Source organism: Galleria mellonella, unplaced genomic scaffold (genome assembly GCF_026898425.1).
Source record: "Galleria mellonella isolate WM207_F2 unplaced genomic scaffold, CSIRO_AGI_GalMel_v1 utg184, whole genome shotgun sequence".
Taxonomy (NCBI): Eukaryota; Metazoa; Arthropoda; class Insecta; order Lepidoptera; family Pyralidae; genus Galleria; species Galleria mellonella.
The window spans coordinates 12,488,688-12,502,790 of record NW_026442025.1 but is presented as its reverse complement, the minus strand read 5'-3'; the positions used below and the strand labels follow the sequence as shown (position 1 = coordinate 12,502,790).

The window sequence follows — 14,103 nt, the reverse complement described above, 5'->3', positions numbered from 1 at the left end:
TCTCCATTACTAACAATCCCTTTCCCCCCCGATTTAGGGTATTAATGAATAAAAATGAAATGGAATAACCCCGCCTGCACTATCGGGATACGCTGGTGGGACACCAGTGAGGGATGATAGGTGAAGATAAAGCAGGTCAATTGGCCCATCGTGATGAATTCATCAAAAACTAATCACGATCATCAATAAAGCCAGGGGGAACCGTGGCCTGTTAGGGTAAATTGTTAGTAATAGGTCTGTTGGATCTCACTACTAACAATCCCTGTCTCCCGATCTGATAGGGTGTATTGCTAGTAATGGGAAAATTAGACCCCTTTACTTATAACTCCTTCCCCCCTTTATATATATATATATATATATATATATATATATATATATATATATATATATATATATATATATATATATATTTTTTTTTTTTTTTTAATGAATGATAATGGAATGGTAACCCCGCCTGCGCTAACGGTATACGCTGGCGGGGCACCAGTGAGGGGTCCTCATCTGTCATGAGGATGAAAAGGCAGGTCAGTTAGCTCATCGCGATGAATACACTTGGAATTCAGCACGATGGTTTCCAGAGGGACCACGGGAAGGTCGACCTGTAAGGGTATATTGTCAGCAATGAGACTGATAATCCGCATTACTAACAATCCCTTCCCCCCCCCCCCCCTTTATATATTAAAAAGAATATTGTAAGGACAGAGAAGTGCCACCTTCACGCATTTCCGTGGGGCACATTACACCGGCGGATATTATGTAGGGGAAAATAGATCTTATTACCTCTGAGTTATTACCGCGGAATTGATCATATAAAATTATTACCTGTGGTAGGTACGTGATTTAATTTACATACACTACTTATGTGTGTGTATGTATATACAATATATAATGTAAGAGGCACGCTGTTGCCCATTCCTCGCCCTTCATTAGTCGCCTCTTACGACATCTGCGAGATAGGAAGAAACCCGGCATAGAAAGGGCCACCCGGCCCATTCTATGCCGGGATCACACGAATCATATATATATGAGACAGTACTATGAATGTATGTACCCATATTATTAATTACTATGGGCGTCACAGTATATTTTGTTGATTTGATGTCATTGGAGCTGTTTATAAACATAGACTTCCATTCTCCATCAGATTAGCCGTCAGGTTGTTTGCCACTCTAAGTATTATTAAAAAAATTGGAAATAGCAAAAAATAATGTCTTAAATAAAGCAATTATGTTACTTATAGCGTGGCAAACGGAGTAAATGACTCCATAACTTTCGTTTCGTGATAAAATTAGCGTAATGACGAGTTAATAATGATACTCGTGAAATTCGCTGGAATGCGAAATGTCATCAACAAGTAGATATAGTCACATGATCATCATTGATCGAATTAATGGAAAAACATATCAGAATTATAACATATAAAAAGATAAATTTACCAGAGGGAGAATTTGTACAAAAGTCGATTGCTTGGGTACCTCTGGTACCACCGAATTTTCCAATTCGGTTTATAACTGACAGAGTTATGTGGTAACAAACATAGAAGAAAATACAATCGAATTAAGTAACATTTTCTTTTTGAAGTCTATTGAAAACTATCCTATCTCTCAAGTAGTAGCAAACAAAACAAATTAAAAAAATCATTAAAATCGGTCGAGCGGTTTCGGAGATTAGCGTAAATGACATGACCAGAAATATACCAGAATTTACGGAATTTACCAGAGGGAGACTTTGTACAAAAGTCGATTGTTTGGCTACCTCTGTCCCATTCGTGTTTTAACCGTGAAGCAGTTGTGTTTCGATTTGAAGGGTGGGATATGGCGTGAATTTACTGGGTACAGAGGAATAACACCTGAGTCCTCAGGAATGGCAACGCATGGGGTGTATCATGGGCGAAACAGTATAGTCTGTTATGTCCATGGTACTGCTCATGTCTATAGGCGACGGTTACCACTTTACATCAAGTGGGCCGTCAGTTTGTTTGCCATTCTAAGTTGTATAAAAAAAAGTCGTATTTCATGTGCTTACTTGTTATATTTTAAAAATGGTTACGCCTGTACAATGGATTGTTCTCAGAGGAATTGTTCAATATGATGCCCACAGCCACTTTCTACCATCGTACGGCTCGCCATCGACAGGGAGTTCATCCTCATGTCCTACAGCCTCAATAGTCGCGTACTGCGCGGTTTCAGAGATGTTTCCTCCCACGAACACTCAGGTTATGGAATGAGCTCCCTGCCGAGGTTTTCACAAGAGACTACAGCATGGGGTTCTTCAAAAGGGGGGTAAAGAGGTTTCTTCAGGGTCGGCAACGCACGCGTAATACCTCTGGTATTGCAGGTGTTCATAGGCTACGGTAACCACTTACCATCAGGTGGGCCGTATGCTTGTTTTCACCTCAGTGGTATAAAAAAAAAGCCCTTATATTTTTCCCCAACATTTATTATATTATTATTACTAATTTGTTTCTTTATGCTTATTTGAGCGAATTAGTATAAAAAGTACAGAATACTTGTCTTTATAAAAACTGAGAGGCTTTTAAGACGTGTAGGGGAGCACGGGGGAATCAGAGCCACAGGGTAATGGGAGTTACTCTAGTTTACATGCTTCTTGACAATTTAGACCCTGTTTTGTTTTAACGTATTACAAAAGGACGCGGGAGGGGTGCATATGCCTCGTTGTGTCACCGTTTAGTTGACTTTTAGTACACAAATAAATAGCACGTCAATTTTTTAAGCTATTCATCTAATTTTTGACAACATTCAAGGACAAATTGTGAGTTTTTAATTTATTTTATTATTAGTATTGCTTCTTTTATCTTATAGATTTATCATTAGAGTATCGTATAAAAAGGTTAATTTATGTAAATAAGCAATTGTATTTTGACAATTATATGAAAACCTAAAAATGAGTATTTGGGGAAATGGGAATCGAATGGCTCTCATTACCCACTTCGTTTCTTGTAGTTTTTTTTTCAGATGCCTTGAAAACAAGATAGGATTACGGATAAATATCAGTGGAATCTGGTTACTACACCGTGCTATCAAGAGAGTCAATGAAGATGGAATATCTCTGCAGAAGGCTGCCCAAGAGTTTAATATTCCATATAGTACTTTGCAAAAAAGGTATCGCAGAGCAGTACAAACCAATCCTCGTCTCGGAAGGAAACCAATATTTTCTCCAACTCAAAAACAAATTTTGGCTGATCATCTCATTCACATGTCGAATCTTTTTTACGGCTTAGACTCCATGAAATTTAGAAAATTAGCATAAGAGTGTGCTGAACAGTTAAAGATATCTCATAATTTTAATAAGGAACTTAAATGTGCGGGACCAGACTGGCTTAAAGGATTTTTGAAAAGAAATACTAATATCAGTGTTCGCAAACCTGAGTCAACTAGTATTAACAGAATTGAGGGATTTAACAGAGTAGAAGTAGAATTATTTTACAAAAATCTTGAGGAACTAATGATAAAAAATAATGATGCAGCGCACCAAATATTTAATGTAGATGAGACGGGAGTGTCTACAGTGCAGAAACCAGGAACAATTTTAGCAAAAACAGATCAAAAACGAGTTGGTACTGTCACTTCTTGGGAGAGAGGAAAGACAGTCACTGTTGTTTGTGCAATGAGTGCTTCTGGCGTTTATGTGCCTCCTATGTTTATATATCAGAGACAACGTCATTCTCCTTTTTTAGAGAAAGATGGTCCTCCGGGTGCAATTTACGATTGTTCAAAAAATGGATGGACAAATGAAAATCTATTTTTTAAATGGTTGCAACATTTCAAAATGTTTGTAAAACCGAGTAAGGAAAACAAAATATTGCTTATTCTAGATAATAATAACAGCCACTCTACTTTAGAAGCATATGAATTTTGCAAAGCTAACTACATCAACATGTTGTCTACACCACCACACTCCTCGCATCGTTTGCAGCCTCTAGATATAACATTTTTTGGTCCTCTAAAAAAAGCATACAATCGCAAATGTGACCCATATCTCAAATCAAAAAATATGATTAAAATCACAATGTATGATATGCACATGCCCAATATTCAGGTAGTGATTCTGCCAAAAATTATGTTTGTGATTTTTGTATGAGGCGATAATTGTTTTTAATTACATATAATTATCTATAATTTTGCATGTTCCTAAAGATAATATAATTGTATTTTGAATGAGAATAAGTTTAGTTTATAAACACATGAGGAAAATGTATAATTATACAATATTTTGTTACATATTGTTATTGTGGTTACCATTACCCCGATGGATCTTATTGCCCCTATTTCTGGTTCTAATTTTTTAAGTAAGAATTATTTTCATTTAAAGTAGGTTTTTTTTTTAATTTCTATATTAACAGGATAAGCCTGATTAGTTACATTATAATTAAAAGAAAAAATTAAAATAAAAAGTGATTTATACAAAAAGTTATTTAAGTTTTAGCTTAAGTGGCGCCAATTCCCCCGTGCTCCCCTATTTGTTCAAAGCAGGGACACAAGTACGATGTAAAACAAAAGATTAATACATAACTATTTCAATAAAATGGTAGGTAAATAAAATATTGAAAAATCTGCCAGATTTTCACGTTGCGAGTTTAAAATGTGTGTGTATTGTTTTTGTATACAATAAAATGTAAATAAATATGTCAATTATATAGAACTCAATTCTGCTATGACATATATCGTCATAGTCGTAGAATACTGACGGATCTGACTAATATTACATATACAGATCCGTCAGTATTCTACGACTATGACGATATATATATGACATGTCATGCTATGCAAATGTAAAAATATCTTGTACATAATAATTTAAAAAAAGAGTAACTGTTGAGTTTCTTGCGGGTTCTTCTCGACAGATAACAACATCCGGAACTCAGAAGTATATTCATAAAAAATTACGATTTGAAAGAGCTTGTAAATAAGTCTATTTAAAAAAAAAGATTTCTTCTATTCTGTTCTAATTATTTATTTACTGAAGCTAAGTACAAATATTTTTAATTTCTATTAATATTATAAATGAGGGAGTAAGTTTCTTTGTTTGTTATTAAAATATTCAATTTAGTACAGCAGATTGAGACCCCAAAGAATGACCTTGCCATTTGCAACATAATTGCATGCGGTTTTGTGTGGAATAGATTAATATCAAAGTCAAACAGTAACTTATTAAATTTAACTGGAACTCTGCAGAAATATTAATTTCGCCTGAAGTTGGTTACGTACAGCGGTACACATAAACATGGCGATATTCGTAGTATAGGGAAGACAAGGACATAGACTCTTTTTTTTTTATCCCGTTCAAAAAATACGAGTATATCCTAATCACACGAACGGAATTGGTGGTCAAAATTAACAATGTCAACCTATATAATATAATTCTTTCAAGAAGTCGCAATGTCGAGTCGAATTTCTTGCTAAGACAACAAACAACAATAAGAAATATTATGAACTGAACACAAAAAAGTCTGTAGGCTACCAACCTATTTCAAACCTACGTAGTTGTAGAAAAATAAATAGCGACGTGCTTGACAATCTTCTTCGCTTTAAGCAATTTTACCGAACAATATTTTGTATGGCGACTTATTATATCTGGATTTACTTACTGTAAATATTATTCATTATACAATCTCGTACTAAATCTTTCTTTATCTCACTCCTTCTGAATCTACATATATAAATATCATCAAGCCCACATCTACACTTCTACAAATCTATAAATATAACAGTTCAATTCAGGGGGAAAAAAATTGTTAGTAATGGGGTTTGACATCCCCATTGCTAGCAATATACCCTATCAGGTCGACCTCCACGTGGTTCCCTCTGGAAAGCATCGTGGCTAATTTTTGATGAATTCTTCACAATGGGCTGACTACGCTATTGATCTGGGGGAGGGGGGAGGAAAGAAATTGTTAGTAATGTGAACTACTAGTTTCATTGCTGGCAATATACCCTAACAGGTTGACCTCCACGTGGTCCCCCTGGTCAATCAAAACCATCGTGCTGTGTTCTGGGTGTATTTATCACGATTTGCTAACTGACATGCTCTTTCGTTTTCACTTATCACCCCTCACTAGTGCTCCACCAGCGTATACCGATAGCACAGGCAAGATTACCATTACATTATCACCCATTTAAAAATACTGCTCAATTCAAACGTCGCTCCGACGCAACAAAACATGACCCGTCATACTCAATGGCGTGTAACATTGTGCTGATTCTCACCAAACAAAGCTTGCTCGCAATTACGAAAAAACATACGTATCACATTATGTATCGCGGTGCAATGCCATTGTTGAATTGTAAGGCCTTTAGCGTTGCTCGGACAAAATCGACTGTGCAAAATGACTCCAAGTTAGACGCGTATACTGTTTTTTAATGGATGAAAATTGAATGGTAATTCCGCCTGCGCTATCAGTATATGCTGGCGGGACACCAATCATAGATTAGAATAAAAGCTCAAAGAAAAAAAATCAATACTAAAAGATCCCATTCGTGTTTCTACCGTGAAGCAGTTATGTTTGCATGGCTGTGTTTCGGTTTGAAGGGTGGGATATGTCGTAAATTTTCTGGGCACAGAGGAATAAAACCTGAATCCTCAAGAATGGCAACGCATGGGGGGTATCATGGGCGAAACAGTATACTCTGTTATGTCCATAGTACTGATCATTTCTATAGGCGACGGTTACCACTTTACATTAGGTGGGCCGTCAGCTTGTTTGCCATTTTAAGTAGTATAAAAAAGCAGGTCTTTTTTTAATGGGTGAAAATGGAATGGTAACCCCACCTGCGCTCTTGGTATATGCTGGCGGGCCACCAGTGAGCAATGAGAATTAAAACAGGTCAGTTAATCTCTGATGGTGAACTCTACAAGGTTTAACCACGATAGTTTCCAGGCGGAATTGCATGGAATTCGACCTGATAGGGTACATTGATAACAATGGGTTTGGGTTTTTATGGGTGAAAATGGAATGGTAACCCCGCCTGCGCTAACGGGATACGCTGGCGGAGCACCAGTGAAGGGTGATAGATGAGAATGAAAACAGGCCAGTTAGCCCATCATGATGAATTCATCAGGAATTAACTATGATAGTTTCCAGGAAGAAACGCGAAGAGGTCGACCTAGCTATATTGCTAGCAATGGGATTATTAGTCTCCATTACTAACAATCCCTTTCCCCCCAATCCCTAGTGGTGAACTCTACAAGGCTTAACCACGATAGTTTCCAGGCGGAATTGCATGGAAGTTGACCTGATATATTGAATATGACATTGCTAGCAATGGGACTGTTAGACAGCATTATTAAAAAAATCCCTTCCCCACTTTAAAGTCGGTGGAAAACTAGTAAAAAAAAAACAGTCGTGAATAAAAACCAGTGACTTATAAAATAGTCATGCACTGAACTACTCAAATATGTGTCTCTGGTCATTATGTTATATTAGGGTTTATCTTGATAAAGCACGTATATGTAATTTTAGTCTGTATGTGTGTGTGTGTGTGTATGTGTATGTTTATGTGTGTGTGTGTGTGTATGCATATGTGTGTGTGTATATGTGTGTGTATGTTCGTGAGTTTAACAACAGCGACGAGCATGTCACGACGTTTTGTATGATTCTAAAACCTCATACGGTTCGACCCACTTAAATTATTTTTTCCTAATATTGTGATGTGATTATGTATGGTACTGACTGAATTCAAAAAAGAATCAAGTTCGCAATTTTCGCAAGGTTGCCTGGAAGAAATCGCTTTTAGCGATAAAGTCGCACATTGTTTTCTCATTGTGATTATTACTTGTAATTGTTTACATTCATAATAAGTTTACTACTGTAATCTTTTGGAGGAAACAATAAAGAGTTAGATACTCTATTTATCTACTTACAGATTGGATCCATGAAATTTAATCAAAATCGATTTAGTAATTTAATTTTTAAATCTAAATAACTGGTTTTGCAAATAAAATAATGTAGAAGTAGGTTTTTTTTTGTCGAAAACAATCTCAATTATTGTATTCAATTTACATTATGCAGGTTGCGTCACAGTATAACAGAAGCGGAGGTTACAAGACGCGGCCATTACAAGTATTGGGAGCACGTGAGCGGATTGTAATCACATTATTATTATACGAACAATGTATATATTTAAAATGTTACGCGAATGCCCATAAAAACTTTCTACTGCCTACAAAACTGTCAAACATTCGAGTAGTTCACGAATAAGCTATAATAAGTACAATACTTTCTCTTGTTCTCTTGTCAGCTCTTTAAAATTTAGCATTAGTTTGGGTATGTGACAGTAATATGGATTAACTGCAAGTTTTAGATTGTATAGATAGAGTATTGAGTTTAAAAAACGTTTCAAAATTTAGTCAGCTAATTCGACGTTTAGCTGACAATTTTTTTTTTAAACAAAATATATATGTATTCAGTGTTGTTAAGTAATTCGATAAAAAATTCTCCTATGTCGATTTTTTAAATTTGAAACTATTTTTTCGATATAATATCATCGTCATTATCGTCATATCGGATCTTAACTGTCCACTGCTGAACCTCTTGGGGGGTTTTGGCAATAGTTGCCATGTTTGACAGGCGGTTTGATAACCGCAATTAGGCTAGAGAGGCTAGGCTTTAGTTCTGACCTTTATAACACATGATTTTCCTAGCATGGAGGCCGGAGTTACTTACTGTGAATAAATATGTAATTATAATTGCATCTGTATATTTTTCTTGAATAAATTAATATTATTATTAAATGGGACTATAATAATAAATATTACAATGTTTGTACAAAAATACAACAAAACAACAAAACACATCTGAACACAATTCTGCGGAAACGCATCGTTGTACTTTGAACTTCTCACGGAGGTAACAACTTCATATCTCGGCTGTTATTAACAATCGAAAATCGACTTTAACTGACTTTTTATAAGCGATCTAATCGCTTAATAGACAAGATACTCAGTTCAATGACTCCATGCAAAAACTGGATGGTACAAAAACCTTGGGATCTACAATCGGCACGCACTGCACTTTGGAGCGTTCAATACACAATCTTTGTTCTTGTTTTATTACTTGACTACCTTTTTACCATCAGACTAGCCCTATGCTTGTTTACTACTATTTTAGTATAAAAAAGCTTGCTTTTAAATGGTGTGTCAAGATAAATTTTTAGATTAGAGATAAAATATTATATAAATATTATAGTATACAATTTATAAGTATATTTTATGATATATATTTGTACGAGGTCTGTCCGGAAAGTTCGTATAAAAGTGTTCTGGAATGCGAGAAAGAGGAGTGGGGAGGCCAGGTAAGCGCAGGACCCCTTCCTTATGTCCCTAACAATGCTTCAGTTCTGGTCTGACCGCCGTGCGGTGCGAACTGGCTTGTCACGCCATCTGTGAAGTTACCTCTTAACGAAACCCCGTCGGCATGGAGCCCGCTTCCGTTGAAGAGCAGCGCGTCGTAATCAAGTTTCTCTCGAAACTCGGCAAGAATGGCCGTGAAATTTTTGCCGATCTCAGAACAGTTTATGGGGATGATGCTGTGAAGGAACCAACCGTCCACAAGTGGCTAAAAAGATTCAGAGAGGGCCGAGAAAGCGTTCAAGATGACCCACGTTCAGGACGTCCTTCCACTTCACATTCCGACGAAAACGTGGAAAGAATTCGAACTTGTGTTAATGGGGACCGTCGTTTAACGGTCAGACAGGTGGCTGAAGAGCTTAATTTGGGCAAAACCGTGGTCCACGAAATTCTAAGAAACGAACTTCAAATGAAAAAAATTTGCGCCAAGATCGTTCCCAAGCTTTTGTCCCCGGATCAAAAATCACGAAGAGTTGCTTGCTGTGAGGACTGGTTGGAAGCCGAAGAGAATGGTGACTTTTTGAACCGAGTCATCACTGGAGATGAGTCTTGGTTCTACGAATTTGATGTCGAATTAAAATCCCAAAGCAAAGAGTGGAAGACATCCGGGGAACCACGAACAAAAAAATCAAGAAAATCCCGCTCAAATGTCAAGACAATGTTGATTGTTTTTTTCGATGTTCGGGGGATTGTCCATCAAGAATTCGTCCCTCCAGGCCAGACAGTTGATGGAAAATTCTACGTCGATGTGCTCAGACGCCTCAAAGCTCGTGTGGCACGATTTCGTCCAGAATTGGCGCGAGAGGGGCGTTGGATTCTTCACCACGACAATGCCCTTGCCCACACCTCTCTTGTTGTCCGTGAGTTTTTGAGTAAAAATTCCATTACGGTGACCGAACACCCCCCTATTCGCCGGATTTGGCCCCGTGTGACTTCTTCTTGTTCCCAAAAACCAAATTGGTACTTCGGGGGCGGCATTTGGGGGACATAAATGAGATAAAAAAAGCTACGACGGGGCAGCTGAGAAACCTACAACCAGAGGACTTTCAAGGAGCCTTCTCACAGTGGAAACGGCGTTGGCACAAGTGCATTATGTCACAGGGGGAGTACTTTGAAGGGGATAAAATTGATTTACCTGAATAATTGTAAAATAAAATTTTTAAAAAACTTTTATACGTACTTTCCGGACAAACCTCGTATATGTAAGTAAAGTAACTTGTTTAATGTATTCATGTATGTATGTATGTTTATAAAATCATAATGTGCAGTAGTTCTCTATTGTATGTGTTGTGATTTGTAAGTCAATATCGATACGTACGTGTAATTGTAGAACAATTATTTATCATTCAATTCGTTACAATGGGCTAACTGGCCTGCCTTTACATCCTCATCTATCACTGGCATCGTGCTGAATTCCAGGTGTATTCATCACGGTGGACTAACTGATATGCCTTTTCATTATCACCTATCATGTCTCACTGGTGCCCGTTCAGCGTATACCGATAGCGCAGGCGGGGTTACCATGATATGATACCCTTTTGAGGTCTTAGGTTTATAAAATATTTGAATTTGGAACGCGAAATCGAGCTTTGTAAAAGGAATTACTTGTTCCATAAAGCATTATTGCTGACCCCGGCGGTCACAAAAATCGTATAGGTGTCTATACTGGCGACCTATAGCTGTATAAACATATATTTAATCATTTCACTATTTCCTTTGTTACAGGTCGTTAAGGGGCCACTGGTTGCTATGGCAACCGGATCTGAAACAAACCCCTGAAAGCGGCGGGTGAGTACATTATACATTACGTAATTAATAAAATTACATAGTTTTATTATAGTTTTGATTAGTAATTATATTTTTATTCTCTCCCAGCTCGGCGGTTTTCACTACATAGTCACTACCTGTGCCATTACTACGGGCGACGGAAAGCCCCCCTCGCTGCACACTTTTATTATTTTAATATATATATTTTTTTTATACAACTTAGAATGGCAAACAAGCTGACGGTCCACCTGATGGAAAGTGGTAACCGTCGCCTATAGACATGAGCAGTACCATGGACATAACAGAGTGTACTGTTTCGCCCATGATACCCCCCATGCGTTGCCATTCCTGAGGACTTAGGTGTTATTCTTCTGTACCCTGTAAATTCACGCCATATCCCACCCTTCAAACCGAAACACAGCTATGCAAACAACTGCTTCACGGTTGAAACACGAATGGGACAGAGGTAGCCAAACAATCGACTTTTGTACAAAGTCTCCCTCTGGTAAATTCCGTAAATTCTGGTTTATTCCTGGTCATGTCATTTACGCTAATCTCCGAAACCGCTCGACCGATTTTAATGATTTTTGTAAATTTTTTTTGCTTGCTACTACTTGAGAGATAGGATAGTTTTCAATAGACTTTAAAAAGAAAGTGTTACTTAATTCGATTGTATTTTCTTCTATGTTTGTTACCACATAACTCTGTCAGTTTTAAACCGAATTGGAAAATTCTTCTTTTACCTGAAAGGATGTACTTACACGAGTGGTCTTATAGAAATTTTATCAAAATCGGTTCAGTAATTTAGTTTTCAAATCGAAATAACTGGTTTTGTCACAACTGAAAATGTTTTTTTTTGTGGAATGTAATCTTAAATTATATTGTAACAAAAAAAAAAAGAAAAATATAACCAAATCGAGCCCCTTCTTTTTTGATGTCGGTTGATAAAGGGATTGTCTACCTTGTTATTATTTAGTAAATTTATCAAATCTATACTTATAATAAATCTGTAGAGACGTCAATTCTGTACATGAAATATATTTACAAAATAACTATCAGGGGGTGATTAGTGATCGATACTGATGCCAAAAATGCAATCAGTAAAATTTTTGTCTGTCTGTCTGTGTGTTCGTTATAGAAACAAAAACTACTCGACGGATTTTAACAAAACTTGGTACAATCATTCTTCATACTCCTGGGCAGGTTATAGTATACTCTTCATCACGCTACGATCAATAGGAGCAGAGCAGTGAAGGGAAATAAGTGTGTGAGGTGGCTGTTACATCAAAACTGAACCGTGAGGAAGGACATAGTCTATTTATTTTACGAAAAACGACTGAAACGCGGACGAAGTCGCGGACAACAGCTAGTAAATAAATAAATTATTGAATCCACGAGAGTATCTGTTCTACATGAATATTTATTCTTGTGTATATTTACCTATGCGTAGACTCGGATGTTGTCTAGACGTAGACTTAAAGTTTACAGACGTAACAATTTGAATTTTGTTTTAAAAATGTTTCGTTTAATTCACCTGTGATAATCCTACCCTGTTGGCACATTAAAGAGCTTTCCATCTGGTTATTTCGAGTTAGTCTCTAAGGGATTTGGTGCGGGGATGCTTTATAAGAACGCGTACAATCGGCCGAGCTGACCTAGTTGTAAAGGACAGGGGTGAAGGAGGGATCACCGTGACCTTCCCGTTAGTTTCCAGATGTCAATAATGCTACCAGTTGAATCTATTGTAAGACACATGGGACAAATAGAGGAACTTAATGGAAATTGGCGGTTTGAGATTTATTTATTTATAAACTAGATTTTGCCCGTGACTTCGTCCGCGCGATTGAGATATTTATGTTTACTGATCGGGTTAAAAAGTGGACTATATCCTTCTTCATTCCATATACCTAATACAGGTATACAGCGGGGAAAGGGGTTGTCAGTGGATAATAGTCTAGTAGCCGCATCGGTAGCAATGTACTTTATCAGGTCGATCTCCACGCGGTTTCCTCTGCAAATTATAGTGGTTAATTCTAGTTAAATTCGTCACGATGGGCTGATTTATATACATTTTCACGTGTCTCTTACTTGGTACCTTGTCTGCGTATATCGATGGCGCAGGAGGAGTTATCATTCCATCTGATGAAGATAGAATGATTACGCATTAAAAAATAACCACGTGAGATAAGAAAGAAAGAAAAAACTTGAAATAAAATCAGTCCTCCACCGTGCGTTTTTCAAGGCACTTTCTCCCACGCACAACCACTCTTTGGAATCAACTTCCAGCAGCAGTATTTCCGAACCGATACGACAACATAACCTTCAAGAAAAGAGCATATTCCTTTTTAAATGGCCGGCAGCACGCCTGCAATGCCGTTGGTGTTGTGGGTGATCATGGGCGGCGGTAGTCACTTACCATCAGGTGAGCCGCATGCTCGTTTGCCCCCTGTGTTGAAGAAAAAAAAGATATGACTTCCTAGTCTAGAATCCTACTCTTATGGGGAAAGTACCATGTATATAATGTAATAGTTCTTATATATAAGGCTACGCATTCTTTAAAGAGAGCATTAAAAAAATCAAAAGATATAATGGATCGCAAGCGGAGCCGAGGTAATGAGCTAGTGTTTATATAAACAGTTTATAATATAATCAACGGCAAATCGTTTTGGCGTGTATTTAAACAGATGTGGATACGGCATTGCTAGGACACGACCTCGTAATTTGGGCCAACACGCACACATACACAAATTACTACTGCCTATTGCCATAATCTTGTTCATAGTGTGAACAGGTGTTACAGAGGTCTTGTGTATTAGCCGGTATTGTTAAGAAGATTACATACATCTGGAATATAATCTGGAATATATGGTATTATAGAACAAATGTAATATAAAGTAATCGTAATATAAAGGACTCACGCTGAGATGTGATGTACTCATCAAAACTTAGACTGCAAGCCCTCCGCTCCAG

General features: G+C 37.2%; 1 protein-coding gene across 1 annotated transcript in view; it reads left to right on the top strand.

The window, feature by feature from the left end:
- The window catches only part of LOC113512120 (uncharacterized), a 207,749-nt gene that overhangs the window by 96,130 nt on the left and 97,516 nt on the right, over positions 1-14,103 (top strand). Inside the window, exon 2 of the mRNA XM_026895899.3 lies at positions 11,092-11,154. The gene's annotated coding sequence lies outside the window, so the exon portion shown is untranslated. The remainder of the gene's footprint in view (positions 1-11,091; positions 11,155-14,103) is intronic.